The sequence below is a fragment of the Lepus europaeus genome, chromosome 5, assembly GCF_033115175.1.
Source record: "Lepus europaeus isolate LE1 chromosome 5, mLepTim1.pri, whole genome shotgun sequence".
Lineage (NCBI taxonomy): Eukaryota > Metazoa > Chordata > Mammalia > Lagomorpha > Leporidae > Lepus > Lepus europaeus.
In genome coordinates, this window is record NC_084831.1 from 71,459,436 (window position 1) to 71,477,559 (window position 18,124).

Here is an 18,124-nt window from a genome sequence, read left to right on the forward strand (position 1 = left end):
CAGGACATGAACTGGTACCCATATGGGATGCTGCTGTCACAGGCTGTAGCTTTATCTGCTATGCCACAGTGCTGGCCCTTTTCTTGTATATTGACGCAGTACTATCCACTGGATACTGGATGCTCCTGAGCAATTGAACTTAGTCACTTATCTTTTTTATAAAACTGGACAACAATCTATAAACTTAAGATTTCAACATGTATTTCTGCACAAATGATTCTGTACCTATCTAACGGGAAATGCTTTGTTTCTAGAGAAACTTCTAATCTTGGTTCATACAAATTTACATTTTATTGCCAAAAAGAGGGCAGAAAAAATTCCAGACCAGTTAGGATATACAACACAGAGTCCTTACAGCAAATTATTATGAATTATTAGGAAGATATCTGAGTTCATCAAACAAAACAAAACTTATGGATATAATTTAAATGTCCAATTGGAAATGAAGCTTGTGATTTTCTAAAATGTAATTAAACAAAATATTTGGATCTGAAAGCAAGCACAAAGATTGGAAATTGCTATCAAAAGTATAAATTAAACAAAATAAAGATGAATTGTACGATACTGAATTAGAGGCTACAACTCGATGGCAAAGATGCAGATATCTGCTTATTAAATTTAGTCTACTTCAATACCATTGCTAATTTCCTGAAGAGCAGCAAAATTACATGGGTTGAGTTTCTGACTGATAGTACATTGGGTACAATCTGTATTTCAATAAGGCCATAAAAATTCTGTAAAGTCAAAGTTCCATGGAGGCTTGTGGTAACATGTGCACACTCATATATATGAAGTTGGAAAGGAACAAATAAAGCTGTCCCTCTTCTTAGGTGACAGGAATGTCCACATAAAAAATAAAAAAAATTCTGAGAATTTATAAGTGAGTTTAATAATGTCAAAGGATATAAAACCTATATAATGAAATCAATCATATTCTTATACCAGCAATAGACAATTAGAGTCTGAAATTAACAAAGAAACTACCACTTATAAGAACATCAACAAAAATGAAACCACTGTATGGGGATTTTTTATTTTATTTTATTTTATTTTTACAGGCAGAGTGGACAGTGAGAGAGAGAGAGACAGAGAGGAAGGTCTTCCTTTTTGCCATTGGTTCACCCTCCAATGGTTGCCGCTGCCGGCATGCTGTGGCCGGCGCACCGCGCTGATCCGAAGGCAGGAGCCAGGTGCTTCTCCTGGTCTCCCATGCGGGTGCAGGGCCCAAGCACTTGGGCCATCCTCCACTGCACTCCAGGGCCATAGCAGAGAGCTGGCCTGGAGGAGGGGCAACCGGGACAGAATCCAGCGCCCCGACCGGGACTAGAACCTGGTGTGCTGGCGCCACTAGGTGGAGGATTAGCCTGTTGAGCCATGGCGCCGGCCACTGTATAGGAATTTAACAAAAAGCTCCAAATCAATGAGGAACTATCTTGTGTTTACAAACTGAAGAGTCAGTATTGTTACAAAGTCAATTTGTTCCAATTTGATTGATCGATCTATCTATCTAAGATTTTTTTTTTTTTTTTTTTTTTTAGTTATTTGAAAAGCAGAGTTACAGAGAGGCTGAGGCCGAGAGATAGAGAGAGATCTTTCATCTGCTGGTTCACTCCCCAAATGGCCACAACTGCCGGAGCTGGACTGATCCGAAGCCAGGAGCTAGGAGCTTATTCCAGGTCTCCCATGCAGGTGCAGGGGCCCAAGGACTTGGACCATCTTCTACTGCTTTACCTGGCCAGAGCAGAGAACTGGATTGGAAATGGAGCAGCCAGGACTTGAACCAGCACCCATATGGATGCTGGCATGGCAGGCGGCGGCTTTACACACTAAGTCATAGAGCTGGCCCCTATATATTTAATATAATCCTAATTAAAAGCCCAGCAAGGTGTTTTGTAGATCTTAACAAGCTTATTTCAAAATTATATGAAAACCAAGAAATTTAAAATATTGCCAGACAATTCTGAAGATGACAGTGTTGAAGAACTCACATGATTTGATTTCAGGATTTAATATAAAGCTACAATAAGGAAGACATTGTAGTGTGGATGGAAGGATAGAACCATCTATAATGATAGCTTCATGGGTATGTGATCTATCCAGTCATCCAGTGCCCTGTGCTCAGAAGCACCATATGATTGATTTACTGATCTGCTGTCACGGTCATGAAATTCTTCATTTTTGAACATGGAACGTTGCATTTTCGTTTTACATTAGGCCCTATATTAAAAAAGCTTGAGTGTTTGAGGGTGGGCTTGGGCACCTTCTATTTTTATGCTCTATTTAGGAAATATTGGAAGTGTCATGGTGTTAGATAAATGATGAGAATAGGGGTATCCCTTATGGTAATTTTATTATGATCATCTAAAAGTCATTGGGGAGGGACATGTACTGCAACTGTTTTGGATATGTCCACCTAGCTCTGATTCCAAGTTTGCAACATTGTGGAACGTGTGATTTCCATTACTCAATAATGGACAAGAGCTCGGGAGATGGGTCTGCACGGTGCTTGGAAAGGGAGGCTTCATCGTGCACAGAAACGGAAGGGAGTTCTGAGAGTGCATGCAGGCTGAGCCAGGCTGTCCTGTGGGCCTGTTGCAGCTGTCCCATGGCATGTTAGCCATGGCTGTCAAGTCACCAATTGCCTGGAGCTGTGTCACCGACCTGTGCTGTTACTCGGGTCAGCAAGGAGCTGTCAAACGGCTGTTCTGCTGGAGCTGTCCAACCTCAGCTCCTCTCCCTACCTCTGAACATTCCCAGAACAATATCACCATACAGATCATAACATCATAACTGTATAATAGAGGTCTTGGAAAGAAATGATGGCAGATAATGCTTTATGTTTATTGAATTCACCTCATTTTGTCCCATGGGGTGAAGGAGTACTACATTTTCCAGCTAGCTGAAGGCAGGAGAGGACGGTGAGTTTTGTCAGATGGAATGTAAACTGAAGCTATATATACCCTTTCAGGACTGCCTCTGAAACTGCAAGAGTCCAAATGTCTGTCTTTCCTAAATCGCTCCACAGGGCAATCCTAGCAGCCCGTCAGGCCCTTTTTAGCTTGCATCTTTGAATGACTGTGTGCAGCTGTCAAATGCCCTCCTACTGCCTGCTGCCTCCATGTATTGGACTGTTTCATGATCACATAAAAATTTCTCTTGGTTTAACCATTGTGATTTTGGGTGAGGTTTTGTGTAGCAGTTATTTTTCAGGACTGTACTCAGATTGATTGAAAATTTTATTGAACTAATTGCTATTGAAATGGAACAAGTTCAGTTCATTAGCAAAGGAAAAATTACTTCAGGTATATAAAACATTTAAATGATTTTATGAATTGTTTTCCTCCATATTTAAAAAAATAGAATTTTGTAAAATTGGGTTAAATTGGTGTAAAAAAGGCTTTGCTGTTCAGACTGTCACGGAGTAAGAGTAGCATGCACTACTGTTGTTTAAATTTGGGAAGTTAGGGAAACTGAAACATGGAGAGCCCATAAAACATCATGCTGCTGGTGAGGAAGTAGTGTGACTGCAGAAGTGGCGCCTGCAAGCCCCATGTTGTACTATTTCTTATTGCTTAGAAGCTACTGTTCAGCAGTTGGCAAAAATCTTAGAGCTGTTTACATATCAACAACCACAGTCTCATGGCTATTAAAACTCCCAAGCATCCTCTGCAAGAAGAGCAAGTGATAATAATTTGAATCCTGTGATTAATCATTCTGCGCAAACCATTCTAGCTTCAAATTACTTTTCAACAATTCATTATGCATGAAGAACCATGGTGTGTGGTTTGAGTTTCAACACTTAAGGAAACTTTCCTCCAGATTTATCTGGGTCTTCTCTTTCTGCAGATTGCTTCAGAACTGCTAGCTCAGCATGACTTTGTATCCTTAGTGAGCTTGGAAACCAATAGGCATTTTAGAAAGGCCATCCAAAGACTGATTAGCAACATTTTGTATTTCAAATGCAGCGCAAAATTCCAGAGATAGGTCAATCATAAATACTCTTGAAGTTTATGTTAAAATGTAGAATGAAGATTTCTTTCTACTAATTTGGGTAAAATAACAGGTCTAGTATAATTTAGACAGAAATAATACCTAGTATCACAGTACCTTGCCAAATTTCATCTTTCCATCAAATATTTAGTGTATATCCATTCTATGGTAGGCACTGTTCTAGGTACTTGGAATATGTTCCAACAAAACAGCAATTAGAGCCCTTAAAGGGCAAATTGTTCAGATTTTACTCATTGAACAGTTTATTATAATGCCACTGGAAGAAGTTTGAAAGCCATAACTTTGCAATTTTGTTTGCAGGCATGCCAAGTACCTAGCATTGAATGTGATGATTTGTCTTAGAAACATTGTATAAGTGTGCTCTAATTAGACTCTAATCAGTGACACTCTTGGTAAGCACCTTTTTGCCTTTAGATGATTAATCAACTGGAAGACACAAAAGACATTTTTCCCCTGGGGTGGAGGAAATGTCAAAGTCTGTGCCTTCATTAGAGATGATTCGTGCCTTCTCTTCAGTAAGTTGAAGCAGTGGAAGAGAAAGGAGAAAGGTTAATCAATCTTTTATGTGTGAGCAAAATGAGAATGTCAGGAGGTTGTTCTCTTACCAAGCAAATCAGGAAATAGAAATTTTGGTTTCAAAGATCTGTACTATATCAGAGACAACCTTTTATCCAAAACAGAGAATGAAATAAGTTTGTGTAATTTTTTTCCTTGACTGGAAAAGAAACTCTTACTGGCTTCCTTGGGACTCAAGAGAGAAATAGTGACCAGGAAGTACCCTAGAGTCAGATATCTGAGCCAATTGATCTTTCTGGCTCTGGGTCACCAAAGACCTCGTAGGACAGTATATATATATATATATATATATATATATATATATATATATGAAGGTACTAAATATCAAGATCTAACACTAGAACAATATAGGCTGTCCCCAAGATGTGGCATCATGTACTGGGTCAATCTGCAAGGATTATGTTTGGCTATACCAGAGCTGAGTAAAAAAAATACTGTCAGCTTGCAACAGGGACCAGAAGGTAGAGAAATAGTATTTACTAGCACATTTGTGATGTCTGGGAGCAATAATACATAGCAGCTGAACAATAACAGATATGAGGAGAGGGAAAGAAGTGGAAATTTGTGTCTAAATTGTATGAGGACTTCAAAAAATTGTGGAAAATGGAATGAAAAAATTTACCTTGGTACAAAAATTAAATCCATGCATTATTTTTAAATAAAATCCATTTCCATGAATTTTTGAACGCTTCATATTTTCTCCTTGGGTTTTCTGAAAACTCAGAAAATGGGGTGGAAGGCAGAATAAAGGGGATGGCATTATGTGAAGTTAGTGATCATTAACATAAATAACAATAGAGCTATTTATTACTGAAATATCTTTCAGTTTATGAAATGGATTTGAACTGCTTTTAACTGATTTTGGAAAATTTTTAAACAAATGTGCTGTCTAGAAATCTAAAGAATTTTTGTCATTTAAAGCAGTTAATATTTTTAAATCAGAGAAAATTTAGTACTTGATGAATCACTTCCATGTGCTGGATGTGGTAGTAAGTAATTTTATTTAATTTTTAAGAAATCAATTATTGAATGGCATTAACTTATTTCATATCTTCCTTCATTTATCTTGGACTCTGGAACAGGATTTGTGTCTTCATATACCCATCCATACATACATACATACATACATTTATCATCTTCATTTGTCTATGTATGTACTATGTAGGTATCTCTCTATACATATCATGAACAGTATGTCATAAATAACCAGAATTACAACTTTTCATTTGCTCAAGAGTTAAATTTTACATAACCGAAACTTTTAGAATATGCCCATGAAGCCAAAAATAAGTGAAATGTTCTTTCTATTAATAAATAGGTAGAGAAAACTTTATGGCCATTATCTTAATTAAATTCTAAGGTAATCCTTCACCTTGGGATTTTCTAATAAGCTGACAAGTGAGTTTGAACCTTACCCTGGTATGGATACAAAATCATTCTTGGTAGAAAAGGGTATTGAAAGAAGTGGTTTTAAATATTAATTTTCTAAAGAGTTATTTATTTTAAGGAGAGAAAGAGAGAGAGAGAGAGAGAGAGAGAGAGAGAGAGAGAGAGAGAAGAGTGAGAAGAGCGACACAGAGAGATATCTTCCATCTGCTAGTTCACTTCCCCAAATAGCTGAAGTGGTTGGGGCTGGTTCAGCCCAGAACTCCATTTTGGGTCTCTCACATGGGTGACAGATGTCCAAATATCTGAACCATTATCTTCCGTTTTCCCAGGCTCATCAACATGGAGATGAATTGAAACTGGGACAGCCAGGACTCAATATGGGGTGCCAGCATCACAAGCATCAGCTTTACCTGTTGTACCACTTCAGCTCCCAAGTCTTAATTTTTAGAAGAGCATAATTATGCTCCTGATGTGCTGGTTGCATCTTTGATCTCAGCTCACCATGCTGAATTGCATTGGCCTTCTTCCTGTCTCTCCAACAAGCCAGACTTGTTACGACCCAGGGCTCAGCCCTTTTTGGGAGTGCTATTTCCCCAGATCTGTGAAGAGTAATTAGTCCAGTTTTCTTAATCAAATCTCCAGTTAAATGCCACCTTCTCAGAGGGATCTTCCTTTAAAATGGTCTTAGCTCATTCTGCCACTATAACAGAGTTATCATAGGCTACATAGCTTATAAACCACAGAAACCTATTTTCACAGCTCAGGATAGTGAAATGTCTAAGATCATGCTTAGTGCCAGCAAATTAGATGTCTAGTGAGAGCCTGCCTCCTGGTTCATAGATGGCTGTCTTCTCTCTGTATCCTCATGTGGTTGAGGTGTTAGGGAGTTCTCTGTGGTCTTTATTTGGTAAGTGTACTAATTTCATTCATGAGGGCTGATGACCAAATTACCTCCCAAAGTTCCTAGTTTCAATTTCATTAATTGTTGATAAAGTTTAAACATATTAGCATGGGGCACAACATAAGCATTGTTTCTTGCAATCAATCTAATTAAAGTACTGTATTCCACTCATTCTCAGGATCCAACTCATAAAACAAAGTAGGTGTTCTATTAATGTTCACTTAGTGATCAAATTATTCAAAATGATTGTAATAGGTAGGATTAAAAAGCTAATATAAGAAGACTAGAAAAGTTCCATTTTATAGCATTAAGTGGCCTTACTGATTTTATTTTTCAACTAATATATGTTGGATAACTTTTCTAGATTTCCACGTGTGTGTGCTAAATGTGCATACTCACATATGTGTTGGTATGACCAAAGAGCATGGTGAGGGGTAGAGTGAAGAAAAAGCGGTTATGGTAAATTAAAATACAAGGGAATTGATTCCCAATTTTGCATACTAGAAGTACTGCATGAAAATATGGGTTTATTATTGGCTAGCAATTATACAACAATTTATTCTGCCAACAGACACTCTAAGTGCTTGTAAATTTATGTGATTTAGGGAACTTGGCCATAAAAAATTGCAGTGACTATTTTGGGAATGTACTTATTTAACTTGGCATGTTTTATAACTTATTCCAACAAATACTATTCAAATTCAAATTTTTATTTGGCTAGAATAAAATATACAATAACTAACAGATTGTTAAACTAAAAGCTTTTATCAACAATATTTATCTCAATTCTAAAGTGATATATACATATATATATGTATTCCCATTAAGCTGGCCTAAGCATAATTTTAAAACTGTGTATTTATGCCTACTGATCAAAATGAAGTATGAAGTATTCGTATTATGAAATATAAGTATTAGTACTATATCTAGATACTTTTGAGATATGAAATATTTTCATATATGTGAGTAAAAAGAAAGTTTACCTTTGGAGAAATATTTTGCTGTATTATAAATTATGGGCCAGCGCTGCGGCTCACTAGGCTAATCCTCTGCCTTTGGCGCCGGCACCCGGGGTTCTAGTCCCGGTTGCTTCTCTTCCAGTCCAGCTCTCTGCTATGGCCCGGGAAGGCAGTGGAGGATGGCCTAGGTCCTTGGGCCCTGCACCCGCATGGGAGACCAGGAGGAAGCACCTGGCTCCTGGCTTCGGATTGGCGCAGCACGCTGGCCGCAACGTGCCGGCCATAGCGGCCACTTCGGGGGTGAACCAACGGCAAAAAGGAAGACCTTTCTCTCTGTCTCTCTCTCACTGTCTACTCTGCCTGTCAAAAAATAAGTAAATAAATATAAATTATGGAACCTTGAAATGGCTGTCAATTAAAATAGCTATAGTTGTGTGTTTTGTGCCAAAGTACCCTAGTGAGCCATTCATACCCATTATTTTTAAGCTTCTTATATCATTGAATCTTGGAGGAAACTAGAATACCACTCAGATGGTTCTACTGAAAAATCTTTTACAAAGGTGAGAGAAGGGTCAAGGGAACCAATCAATGATGCTGAGTTCCCTGGGACCTAGCAAAAACGACTCCAGGAGGCTTGAAGGGACAAGGGAAGTGTCATCAGAGTCCACTAAAAACTGCAGCCTGGAAGAAATGAGAGTGGAGTCCTAGCTATATTCAGTCACCACTTGAAGTAATGGTAAAAGTAGGGCATGGGAGGGAATGAGAAAGAAGCAATCCAGATTCTGGCCCTACCCTCTCATCTACTGGTGCTTCACAGCAGGCTACACTAGCAAAGTACTCTATGGATGCATTCTTTTGGTGTCAATCAGCCTTCTGCTATGTATATTAGAGCAGAGAATGAAAATGATCAGTGATCTCAAGAGACAAAGATCAAGAAGTTGGGCTCAGAGAAGCTAAGGAACTTGCTTTATATGGACCATCAGTGGCAAGGTCAGGACCTGAGCTCCTACCGCTATCCTTTTCATGATATCATTAGGGTTAACTCTGGATGAGAAAGCTCGAAAGTAGCATGTGATCAAGGCAGACACTGGTGGACAGATTTTACAAAGTGATAAAAATAATTGAAAGGAGAAATGAAGATATTCCAGAAAAGAGATCAAGCAAATAGAAGATGGACACTGAAAAAAAAGTCAGGGTTATTGCATTAGATAAACATAGTTCCTTTATTGCTCTTTAAAAGGGTGGCAAATTGAATTTATAAGAAGTTATAAACTGATATTTATGTAACAAATCTGAAGATAGAGATATGGGGAAAGGCCAAAGATTTTCTTTATTCAGAATATCATAAAATTTTAGCTTGTGGCCAGCATAATATTATAGAATGCCTGTCTGTTTCTTCTGTTAGAATTTGGACAACATGAACTACATGTAAGCATCTCCTATCACTACCTAGTATAGTCCTCAGCACAGAGTAGGTGCTCAAATACTTGTAGAATAAATGAAAACAAACATACTACAGAGATATGGACTCTGAGTAAAAAATGGCCAGATTGGACCCAAGTTTTACAGTTTATGTAATCTGGAGCAAATTTCATAACTTATTCATCACTAAGTTCAGCAAAAATGGCACTTTCTTCATTATTTGGAATAATAAATAGGTGAATACAAATAGTGAGCTTAAAACATTTCTACCATATAATTAGCATTCAATGTGCACTAGCTTTAAATTTTACATATTTAAAAATCTGTGTTACTGGGAAGTAGAGATGGTGGAACTGTGCATGAAGTTGGGCAATAAGGAGCTTGGCTGGAACGACCCACCACAGTTCCCATATGGGCTGCAGATCAGACTGCTGGACCCAAGCACATGCCACTCACCAAGAGGATTGGAACCCCTGCAGTATGGATCCTGCAGAGTCCCCATGTCAGAGACATCTCCTGGGCATGCCTCTCCAATTGAACCTTGAAGTAAGTCTCTCAGGCCATCACTGCTGTAGAGTTGTCCTTCCTCCTGTGTGGATTCCAGAAATGCCCCAGCCATTGAGTCAAAGGCACTGATGGAGGGTGTGCTGAGACTTTTGGAACAGGCACTGAAGGATTGTAGCAAGGAAGCGTCGATGTGATGACATCAGCCAACACCTGGTACTGCAGCGGAAACAGCGGGCTAGAGGGAAGCTGTCAGTGCCTCTAAAGAAAAGGATGGCTCTGCTGGTGTGAGAGTTTTCCAGCTACCAATGGGACGCAGCAGATGACATCCACCACTCGTTCATGGTTGATCAAGTGACTGAAGTCAGTCAGTGAATGTGAAATAGGCAGGCATACAGGCTAAAATTGATTAGATTTGAGAACTGGAAGACCACGCCTTTGCCATGCCCCTGTGTGGCCTCAGCCCCCTACCTGGCCACATCTGGGTGCCCACCATCCAATCAGGTTAATTAACCACTCCTCCTTGGAAGTGGGTTAAAAGCTGGGACATGGTGTGGCCCAGCCCGCTCTTCTTCCCTGGCCTCTCACTAGGAGGGGCTTGCTGTAGCCCCGTGCCTCCAGGGCGCATGGCCTTCAGGCCATGTGCTCTAGGCTTCCTGGCCCAGATACAGGCCTAGATGCTCTTCCATGTGGCTGGTTCCTGATGCTCGGTATGAACCCCTATTTACCTCTCTCTCTTAAATAAAGCTCTCACTCGGGGCCTGGCACCATGGCTCACTTGGCTAATCCTCCGCCTGCGGTGGCAGCATCCCATATGAGCAGAGCACTGGGTGCTAGTCCCAGTTGCTCCTCTTCCAGTCCAGCTCTCTGCTGTGGCCCGGGAGTGCAGTGGAGGATGGCCAAAGTCCTTGGGCTCCTGCACCCACATGGGAGACCAGGAGGAGGCACCTGTCTTCTGGCTTCAGATTGGTGTAGCGCGCCGGACCTGGTGGCCATTTAGGGGGTGAACCAACGGAAGGAAGACCTTTCTCTCTCTCTCTCTTTCTCACTGTCTGTAACTCTACCTGTCAAACAAATAAATAAATAAATCTTTTAAAAAAATAAAGCTCTCACTCTCCTATGCATCTTTCTCACTAAATAAAAACTTAAAACGTACCATACTGCCTCGTTTATCTGTGCCGGTATTTAGAATTCTTCTCTACATATTAGGCAGGAACCCTCTTGGGCTTATTAATATTGGGGATTTAGTAATAAGCCCGTGGTGAAATTGCATGGCACCCCAAATTCCGGTAGTACATGTGGCACCCCGGATAGAATTTCTAGGGAAGTTTAAGGGGCCACATTTTAGTGTAAATTTTAGGGGGTCTTCTCCAATTTCAGATGGTGAGATTTGAAAGATTAATTGCAGTGCCTGGATGGTGGCATAGTGGGTAAAGCCACCATCTTTGATGCTATGGGAACTGGTTCAAGTCACAGCTTCTCCACTTTCTAAACAGCTCTCTGCTAATGTTCCTGAACCCCCATGGGAGACCCAGGAGAAGCTCCTGGTTCCTGGCTTTGGATCTGCCTAGCTCTGGCTTTTGCAACCATTTGGGGAGTGAACCAGCAGAAGAAAGATCTCTGTCTTTCTGTCTCTCCATCTCTCTGTAACTCTACTTTTCAAATAAATAAATATTTAATAAAAAAGTGTAATTGCAGAAAAAAGGGAGTCTATCTTGAGAGGAGGAAGACAATGAAGAGAAATCTGCAGGTGCAACTGAAGAAAAAGAGAGCATGTCAGGCTTTCAGCAGGCTCCATAATCCTCTTGGTCCCCTGGACTCACTTCACAGCATCACCCATCCGTTGTGTGGGAGGACTTCTCCCACTTGTCTTCTTCTTGACACCACGGAGACTCTTCCATTGGGTCTGACCCACTTTTATTGGAAAAGGTCCCACCTGGGTTATAGAGAGGCCACTTGTTACCTCACACATGCATTTCAATAAAAACATCTCAGTGGTGGGCTTTGGGTAGGCAGTGAGCCCTTCCTGTGCTAATACTCATCCCATTTGGTGTCCTCAATGACAACAACAGAAGATAGGTGTTATTCATTCTCCTTTGATTAAAAGCTTCTAAAATCTGCTTGAAATCTGAGCATTTAGGAGAAGGGAAGGAGTGAAGAGAACACATTTAGGGGAGAGAGGAAACAGTGTGAGATAACCGCTGGAGAGAAAACCTTGAATTCAAATTAAAGCAAAAGTGATCGTATGGTGTTGAATTCTTGTGCAAAGAGAGATTTCTCCAGTCATATTCAACTGCTTAGGTACAAATACGTAGATAGCATGCAGTTTGGCTTATTCAATTTCCATTTTTGCACAAAGAGGAAAGAGATTTGGAGAACTTGAACAAGTGGTGGGAGATTATGATCAGAGAAGTTGCAATCAGAATTCTTAAGATTTTAGAGGTGATACTCTTTTCTCATGACTTATATCTTAGGAACTGACCATGATATTCACCAGTGAGGTAGAAAGGTGAAAAGGGCACACCAGAGAAATGGGAGGTAATATCTGAATCATGAATCATGCATGTGAAAATTATGACAAAATTATAAATGAGGTGAGAATGTTTCTGCTAGGTAATGAGGAATGATCTATTTATGATGAGGAAGTATCTATTTATGATGCTAGGAGTGAGCTGAAGTTGGTATAACAGGATATCATAAGCTTAAATGAACAGGAGATTTTATTAGAGAAAGAGCTAAGGAGACACCTACATGTATTTTTACACACACACCACCCTATAGCCACCCTACATCTTTTCTATACATATATCTGCAGTTACTTAAAACTGAGTTCACATGAATACCAGTAATTCTAACCCATTACCACAGGCTTTATTACCCTTTTCTCTTCTAAAGTTATAAATCCCTTCTTGGGTAGTGAGAAGCCTGAATTTTGCTATAAATAATATACTTATTTGCTAAATCTCCACTGTATGTAATGTAACTCCCATCCAAACTGAGTGAAAACTTGACCCAGAACCTTTTGCTCTGCTACATCTCCTGCTGGTCATGATGACTAAAGCCAGGATGCATGAAGGAAGGAAGTGAAAGGATAACATTTAAAACCTTGCCTTGGGAAATGCTTCTGCCTCTCTCCACCCAATTGCCCACATCAGAACATTTTTTTTTTCCAGAACCAAAACGTGTGCTTCATTCCAACCTCAACCACAAGGGGAAGGTTTTAATCTAGAAGGAATCTATCCTTAACTGCAGAAGAAGGGGCAATATAGCAACACTATTAAAGAAAAGACATGCCTCACAGGTAAAAGCTGCCTCACAGCATTCAGAGAGGTGGGACCAGATTTCGAATTGTCCTTTTTTGGCAAATACATAGTGCACACTTTCTCAGCTAGATCTGGAACCACTGACATGAATACTTTGTATTCATGGAAACCGAAATGGAGGCTTGGCAGGGCTCCTTATCCCAAACTGGTCAGATAGAAATCTGGCTATGTTGATACATGTTGGCTACTGAAATCATGCAGATGCTTAATGCACAAGGTCATAAATTAATGGTACTAAGAGGGTGAAAACTTAATCTAAGTATACTGTTTAGAGGTGAGGCCTTTTTGAAAAATTTTTTAAAGATTTTATTTATTTATTTGAGAGGTAGAGTTACAGACAGTGAGAAGAAGACAGAGAGAAAGGTCTTCCTTCCATTGGTTCACTCCCCAAATGGCTGCAATGGCTGGAGCTGTGCCAATCTGAAGCCAGAAGCCAGGGGCTTCTTCCCAGTCTCTCATGCTGGTGCAGGGGCCCAAGCACTTGGGCCATCTTCTACTGCTTTCCCAGGCCACAGCAGAGAGCTGCATTGGAAGAGGAGCAGCCGGGACTAGAAGTGGTGCCCATATGGGATGCTGGCACCACAGACAGAGGATTAACCTACTGCACCATTGTGCCGACCCCCTTTTTGAAAACTTAACCCAAGTATAGTGTTTAGAGGTGAGGCCTTTAGAAAGTGATCAGTAATGGAATTCCCAGCCTGATGATCATGTGAAATCTGTTACAAGGGAAAGTATAATAAGGAGTACTTCAGGTGAGCCCATTTTCAAAAATACCTTGCATGAACAATGTTTGCTAAGAGAGGAATCCAGTTATCACCCAGCAGGAGCTCAGTAAAGACAGCTGCCTAAAAAACTCATAGTCACTTTGCTTCAGAGAAGGAACTCAGATTGTCTCCTTCCTCAAAACCAGAGCACAGACTGTGGCAGTGCTGCATCATCTTGAGAAAGTAGTCAATATTGGATTCCATCCCACTCTAGGAGGCAGGAGCCCAAGTTTAGCTCCATTCCGGGAGCCCAGCAGACATTCCTGCTCTCTGCTAAGGCTGACTGCAGCCTTGCCAGTCCAATTGAGCCCAGCAGAGAAAAGACGGCCCTGGCATCCCAGTTCACACTGTGCTTCATACTTCAGAGCATAAGGACTGAAGAGCAGCAGGGAGATCTGGCACTCAGGATCTTAGAATTAGGGATGCCTGCTCCTTTAGACATGGAGATCATCCTCTTGACTTCTTATTTTGCTAGGACTCTTGAGCATTGGGATGTTTTCACAATGGGACTCCTAATGAAGGTTCCCTTAGTTATTTTCTGTCTGCCCACTCCTGATGGGAACTGTGTACATACTTGAGACTATGTACATCTTGTGACACTCAGGGCTGCATATACGCTCAGGACTGTACTCCTAATCAGACTGCTCCCAATGCCAGTATCATACCTCCAACAAAGTGCTTGCACACTTAGCTTCAGCACTGTTAGAGATGCAGCCTCTCTCATGGACAGCTGCTGGGTTTTCTTTGCTCACTGCATAGCTCAGGACTCTGGTCCCTCACCATGGATACCTTCATGAGTTTCCATGCCTTAACCATCCTGATACCACTGTTGTGCTTGCAGATCCAATCCTTCCAAGAGAGAGCATCCCAGGATGTAAGTACACTCCCCCACCAAGCAGAATAAAGACCATATCTGTAGCTTCAACTATTTTGTCTGGCAATGACTAGGGAACATGCTTGCTCAGCATTGTCTTGGAGTTCAGGAGTCAGGCAGTGGCTTGGGGTCTGTGAGTCCAGCCTGTCCTTGGCACCAGCCTACCTTGCCTTGAGTAGCTTCAGTTCTTGAATTGATTATAGAGACTGGAAGTCTGCATACTTGTCCCATCCACAGTGCCATCAAGGACAGATTACAGCATCAATACAGCATTTAATTCCAGGGTCTGTCTCAGGAAATAAATGAAGGGACTGTCGCCTACCAAATGAACCCAAAGATATATATTCAAGAAAAGGTTTTCGATCTGAGAAAGACATCCTTTAAAAGTGATAGAAACGAAAGCCAAGACACTCTGTCAAAAAAAAAAAAAATGACCTAAATGAAAGATCTCCGTGAGTGAGATCCCAGTGGAAAGAACAGGTCATCAACGAAGGAGGTACCTTTCTCTGAAGGCAGGAGAGAACTTCCACTTTGACTACGACCTTGTCTAAATATGATCAGAGTTGGTGAACTCAAAAGGCTTCCATAGCCGGGGGGCGGAGCCAAGATGGCGGATAGTGAGGACGTGTGCCTTAGTTTGGGAAAATAAACTCTCATAAAAGTGGAACTACTGTAGCCTCAGGAAAAGACTCAAAAAAAAAAAACTGCAGAGGAGACGCTTCCGGATCTTGTGGATGAGACACGGAGGACTTACAGGGAACCCACCGCGTGGAAAACCAACCGAGACGAGCCGAGCGGGAGAGGAGCCAGAGCCACAGAATCTCGCCAGCGCGGGAACGGAGGTCGGTAAGACAAAGACCTGAGAAGTCCGAGACACTGGGGGGAGGGGGAACAGAGGCCTCTCCCTTCACTCACCAAGCAAAACAAAGAGCACCGCGATTTTACATATGTAAAGCTCAGCCAAACTCAGTATCTTTAGCGAAACTGGAGAACACATTGAGGGCTGCATAAACCCTGTGTATGTTCCCAGGCATAAATCAAACAAATACCCACAGAGGCTAGATTTCAACTACCCTCAACTCCACACCCAACTGAGTCAAAAGAAAAAAAAAAAAAAAAAAAGAGAGAGAGAGAGAGAGAGAGAGCGTCCCAGCAAGGAGCAAGTAATCCGGGAGAGTCGCTCTTTACACAGCCTTAAACCTCAAGAAACAAGCATAGCTCTCTAGCCACACCCATCACAGCCCCTAAGGCTCCAACAAAACAGACAGCTCACTCAGAGGCACAGTATAACGAGAGAAAAAAACAAAAACAAAAACAAAAACAAAAACACCACAAACTATCTCTAACATGCCAAGCAAGAAACATAGAAGCGGAGGTACCAAAGATAAGGATAGCACTATGACGCCCCCAAGTGAACAAGACACGCCAATGCAAGATTATGAAGAGGAACAGTTAGAGCAAATGCACGAAGCAGATGGCAAAAATTTCATAAGAACATTAAGAAGTTCTCAAAAACAAATTCTTGAACTACAGAAATCCTTAATGGACAAGATAGAAAATCTCTCCCGTGAAAATGAAATATTAAGGAGGAATCAAAATGAAATGAAAAAATTAGTGGAACAGGAAACTGCAGTACTGGCAAAAAATCTCAATGAAATGAAGAACTCAATAGATCAAATGGCAAACACATTAGAGAGCCTTAAAAACAGAATGGATGAAGCAGAAGAGAGAATATCGGAATTAGAAGACAGAGAACAGGAAAGGAAACAGTCAAATCAAAAAAAAGAAGAAGAAATCAGTAATCTAAAAAATACTGTTAGGAATCTACAGGATACTATTAAAAAACCCAACATTCTGGTTCTAGGAGTTCCTGAAGGCATGGAAAGGGAGAAAGGATTAGAAGGCCTTTTTAGTGAGATACTAGCAGAAAATTTCCCAGGTTTGGAGAAGGACAGAGACATCCTAGTACAGGAAGCTCAGAGAACCCCTAATAAACATGATCAAAAGAGATCCTCACCAAGACACGTCGTAATCAAACTCACCACAGTGAAACACAAAGAAAAGATCCTAAAATGTGCAAGAGAGAAACGCCAGATTACTCTCAGAGGATCTCCAATTAGACTTACAGCTGATTTCTCATCAGAAACCCTACAAGCCAGGAGAGAATGGCGAGATATAGCCCAGGTACTAAGAGAGAAAAACTGCCAGCCCAGAATATTATATCCTGCAAAGCTCTCATTTGTGAATGAAGGTGAAATTAAGACCTTTCACAGCAAACAGAAATTGAAAGAATTTGTCGCCACTCGTCCAGCCCTGCAAAAGATGCTTAAAGATGTGTTACATACAGAAACACAGAAACACGGTCACCAATATGAAAGAAGGTAAAGGAAGGAAACCTCAGAGCAAAAGATCACAAGAAGCTCAAACCAGATATTAGAAAATATCTTTGGCAAATGGCAGGGCAAAGTTACTCCTTTTCAATAGTCACATTGAATGTTAATGGCTTGAACTGTCCAGTTAAAAGACACCGATTGGCCGATTGGGTTAAGGACCAAAACCCATCCTTTTGCTGCTTACAAGAAACCCATCTATCCAACAATGATCCATACAAGCTGAGAGTGAAAGGCTGGAAAAAGATATACCACGCCAACAGAAATGAAAAGAGAGCGGGCGTAGCCATCTTAATATCGGACAACATAAACTTTACCACAAAAACTGTTAGGAGAGACAAAGAGGGGCACTATATAATGATTAAGGGATCCATTCAACAGGAAGATATAACGATTATCAACGTATATGCACCTAATTACAGGGCACCAGCCTATTTAAAAGACTTGTTAAGGGACTTAAAGGGAGACTTAGACCCTAATACAATAGTACTGGGGGACTTCAATACTCCACTCTCAGAGATAGACAGATCAACAGGACAGAAGATCAACAAGGAGACAGTAGATTTAAATGACACTATAGCCCAAATGGATCTAACAGACATCTACAGAACATTTCATCCTACATCTAAGGACTTTACATTCTTCTCAGCAGTACATGGAACCCTCTCTAGGATTGACCACATACTAGGCCATAAAGCAAGTCTCAGCAAATTCAAAAGAATTAGAATCATACCATGCAGCTTCTCAGACCACAAAGGAATGAAATTGGAAATTGGCAACTCAGGAATCCCTAGAGCACGTGCAAACACATGGAGATTGAACAACATGCTCCTGAATGAACAATGGGTCATAGAAAAAATTAAAAGAGAAATCAAAAATTTTCTGGAAGTAAATGAGGATAACAGCACAACATACCAAAACCTATGGGATACAACAAAAGCAGTGTTAAGAGGAAAGTTTATATCAATAGGTGCCTACATCAAGAAATTGGAAAGGCACCAAATAGATGAG

The 18,124-nt window shown here is 40.7% G+C and overlaps 1 pseudogene; it reads left to right on the plus strand.

The window, feature by feature from the left end:
- The first annotated feature begins 9,602 nt into the window (after positions 1–9,602).
- Positions 9,603–10,137, plus strand: LOC133760820 (steroid receptor RNA activator 1-like; annotated as a pseudogene).
- The last annotated feature ends 7,987 nt before the right edge of the window (positions 10,138–18,124 follow it).